At 31.9% G+C, this 4,683-nt stretch overlaps 1 long non-coding RNA gene across 1 annotated transcript; it reads left to right on the forward strand.

The window, feature by feature from the left end:
* On the forward strand, positions 3,140-3,432 carry LOC109361284. The gene is made up of 2 exons (XR_002109287.1): positions 3,140-3,240; positions 3,364-3,432. It is a non-coding gene; the product is annotated as an uncharacterized LOC109361284 (long non-coding RNA).

The following is a 4,683-nucleotide window of genomic DNA, read 5'->3' on the forward strand; positions in this document are numbered from 1 at the left end:
CCCCGAACCCGCTCCAATTAAAAGTAAACATACATATGTCTGATTATGTTACAAGAAAGTAAACATGGCAAATATAACGGCATGAATTTTCACTTTATACTTTGTCAAAATATTAGGTATCCTCAATTAATATAAAATTTTATTACAAGTAGTGATTTTTATTTGATGGAGTATTCCAATATTAGAAGAACCCTTATTGCGAAAGCTTAATAAAAATATTATGGATATTTCTCATCTTTGATCAAGGCATGAAAATCCTTATTTATAGTACAAGAGTATGTAACAAGTTACCCCAAAAAGGACTTAACAAACTTACCTAACTTTTGAATAAAAGACTATGCTAAGCCTAACTAACTAACTAGAACAATTACTCTCAATTAAAACGTGCCAATTATAAGAATTATTCAGCCAATGCTTCACTTAATTTTCTAACCAGTTAATCGATTAACTATAGTGTTAATCGATTAACTGTTATTGTTGCTGTCTTGTTTCTGCTTGCATTCCAATGTAGCTTTATTTTCCAATAGCCCCCTCAAGCTAGAGAGTAAATGTTTAATGACCCTAGCTTGATATTTTGATTTGATATTATAACAATATGATGGATCAGAATCTCGATCCTAATGTGATTGGATTCTCAATCACTTGATTATATTCCTGGTCAGAAATCTTGACCATAGTCCCATAGAATCTCATGGTTTTACATTGTTGACGCTTCCTAGTTGCTCCTAATCATAGTATTTACTTTCTTGGCATGAATTTCATACATTTTCTTGACAACATCTTTAATCATCCATTTACAAGAAGAACCTTGAAATGAGTTATATGAATCTTCAAAGCATGATCACAATCTTGCATAGCACAACATAAGTATCCTAATTTGAATCTTGCATGACACAACTTTAGCATAAGAAACCATTTGTTGATGTATCAAAAGGTGAGAATTTTGATGATTTGTGAGGTTTTATTGTTGATGGTGTTTGTGATTTTTTCCATGACTTCTCTTCCAAAATGAAATATGTTTTCTCCTCCGCTAGAGAAGTATGATCCAATCAGTTTTGTTGATCATTGCCATATGTGCTGCCTTTTCATCTTGCTCACTTCATCAAAACTAATGGAATCTAATCTTGAACCCCGATCTCTTAGCTTCCTCATTTATATCTTTTTTCTTCTCCTCTCATTAGAGCTACTGTTAGATCCATCACATGAGATCCAACAATTAGTTGAAAGATTCAGAATAACTTGGTTGCTCCTTCTTGTCTTTCTTCTAGAAATGTCTGATTGAAATTAGCAAATTATGAATTTGCACATGTATTGTTGTTTCACCAATTCTTAATCTTCTTCCATTGAATTATCAATTCTCCACGCGGATTAAAGAAGCAAAAGGGTTGTCTATTCAATACTGAATCAGAGGATATCCAAGAATGCATCACATTCTTCCTTTGGTCTTCTCTCTTCACAATCTTCCTCACTTCATGTTGAATTGTTGACGATGATTCATTGTTGAATCTTGAAAGAGAAAGATAATAATTGTAGATAATGCGCAACAATGACCAAAGCCTTCAAGATGAAGGCTCTGATACTATATTGCAAAAACTTAATATGAATATATGGATATTTCTCATCATTGATCAATGCATGAAAAACCTTATTTATAGTACAAGAGTAGATAACAAGTTACCCCAAAAAGGACTTTACAAACTTACCTAAATTTTGAATAAAAGACTATGCAAAGCCTAACTAACTAACTAGAACAATTACTCTCAATTAAAATGTGCCATTACTACATTTTTGACCTATGACAACGCCATCATTCTTTACGGTTTTAAAACTGTGGTCTTAAATTACATTAGGCCACAGTTTTTAGTGGTGTTGTCGTATTTGTTAATTTTACGCACTTATATACTACGGTCTTAAAACTGTGGTCTTAATGTACATCAGACAATGTTTTTGAACCGTTGTCGTATCAGTTATATAAAAACTGTTCTCTATTTTATTTTATCACGATTTTTTAAGCATTGTCTTATCAGTTATATAAAAAACTGTTCTCTATTATGTTTGACCACATTTTTTAAGTGTTGCCTTATCTAATATACAAAAAATGTTCTCTATTTGGAGGATTAATTTTATTATTTTGTTGTAAATTAATTTGTCTATGGAGCCCAAACCCTCTCACTTTCCTCCCTTTCCTCATTTCCTCATTTCATCAGACAGCTCGGACCACCGCACACATAAGATCAAAACCCAGGTCATCGAAGTCCTGGACCAAAATCACCGTTAGCGATGATACTTCTTGCAAGTTTGGGAACACAGGTTTTGTGTTCTCCATTTTTGTTCCTGTTAGGGATTTGAATTCTAAGCAAGAAGAAGCAAATGAACAACACCTTCACTTGCAAAGAAGATGACGACTCTGCCTATAGAAAGGTTCACTTTCCTCTTAGTATTTATTTCTTAAGCATGAATTTGATTCATGAAATTTTGTCTTCCTATTCTTTTGAAATTATTAGGTGAAAGAGAAAAACATATTATATTAGGATTCAAACCCTATTTTCTCATTGATGTAGAGAAGTGAAGATCAAACAGAAGCACTTAAGTTTGCAATGTTGATTTGTATAAATGGAGATCAAACAGAAGCAAACCTCTTAAGTAAAACGAGGTCTGAAATGTATAAACATCTATGGGTAAGTTTACTTATGTCAATTGTAAGTTTTTAGGTATTCAGTGTTGTTCTTTTCATAATCGTTTTTCAACATTGAATGATTGAAATTAGCTAAGCTATGGATGAATTCCCATTAAATTTACCCAATCATGTAATTTAACTTATCTTCAACTATAATATTCATTTCCTAACTCTATTGCAACAATATTTTCTGATTTTTTCTTCCATGTTTGATATTCCTACTCTATGGGGAGGGTTTGTCCTAATTTTAGTGTTGAAAATCAGGATAATGCAACTTTGAGGTGATAGATAATTGGATTGAATGATTGATAATTAAATGAGTCTGTAAATAGAGAAATAATTTTTCGTTTCTCAGTCTCATTTTGGAATGGATGGCTTTATATGTAAGGTAAGACAATAATTATTTTGCTCAGTCCTACAAGCTAGTCTTGCACATCAATATTTGCAAGGGTCTCTCTGGTTAAGACTACTATATCATAAGGAAGGTTATGCTAGCTGGATATTTTATGCAGGTTGCTCATCTGGAGCGTACATGACACTACTTGACTGTGAAAGATAACCAGGTTTGTTAAGATGAGCTGCTATTTGTCTTTATCTTCTTCGTTATTTGTATCTTACCAAAATGGTTTAAGTGTAGGCTTGGTATTGCATTTATATGGTGTCTAATGGTTATCTTCTATTTGCAGACGGTGCATTTGCATCCTTCAAATTGCTTGGATCACAAACCTGAATGGGTAATCTACAATGAATTTGTTCTTACCAGACGAAATTTTGTTCATACTGTGACAGACATAAAAGGGGAATGGTAAGTTTTTTGTTTGTCTGGACCAAAATTTATTTACGTTTGTCTTGACTAGCAGGGACAATTTCTATTGTTGCTTTTAGAACTTTTAGGATAGATGTCTTGTGCTTGTTCTGAATTTCAAAATCAATGATGTCATTGGTTTTGACATATAATCAGTGCAACCTCAATTTGCATACTACAATTCCCTGCACAAAAATTGTCATTTATTCTTATTTGAATGAATATGTGATCTTATATTTGTCCTCCCTCTTTTGGATAAAATTCTGGTCCTTGATGCTAATGTATGAATCAAACAAAATGGTCATTGTGCTGAGGTTTATGTTACTTTATTACCAGCTTATAATGCAGCATATCAACTGGTTATCAATTGATTGATGGCTTTGTTGGACAAGTTTTATCATTTATAAGACAAGTCTGAATACTGAAATAGATATTCTCTACTTGGTGATTTATTAGAGATCATACAAAATTTTAATTCTTGGTTGCCATTGTTGGGTTTTTATGTTAAGAAATAGAAAAAACTAAATTCCATATGTTAACTATATAGTTTACACCTTAGTACAACAATTACATGCTTTGGGCTGATAACTTTCATATTTATTTTGGATTTGCAATCTTGTAAGACTAATATAATGTTCTTTAAATTTGATTTGAACTTCAGGCTGGTAAGACACTAAGTGCAAGAAAGTGGCATGCTGCCTTTTCTCCAGAAGGGTATCTGGATATAGAGGCCCATTATAAACTTATAGGCTGCTATGTGTTTGTAATTCTTTCTTGGAAAAATTGCTCTAAATCAATGAATTCTTTACTGTATTCTTGACCATTTTTCTACTTACATGCTTTTACCTGCATTAAAGGACTTTTGCACGTTGAACACTATAAAACTATACTTAGATTTCTATTTTTTGGAATATTTTTCATCTAATTTTATTCTAGAATAAAAGTGTGTTGAGATCTATTGTGAAGAGTTAATTTGATTTGTTTAGAAACACAGTATTAAAGGTACTTACAATAACAATTTTTAAAATCAATAACAAAGACCACGGTTTTAAAACTATTCTCTAAATTGTCATAGGCAACGGTTTTATAAGTGTTCTATAAATTATCATAGACAACGGTTTTACAAAGTTCTATAAACTATTATGGGCAACGGTTTTAGGTATTACCTATTATGGCCACAATAAAAAACTGTGGTCTTTGC

The sequence above is a fragment of the Lupinus angustifolius genome, chromosome LG11 (assembly GCF_001865875.1).
Source record: "Lupinus angustifolius cultivar Tanjil chromosome LG11, LupAngTanjil_v1.0, whole genome shotgun sequence".
NCBI lineage: Eukaryota > Viridiplantae > Streptophyta > Magnoliopsida > Fabales > Fabaceae > Lupinus > Lupinus angustifolius.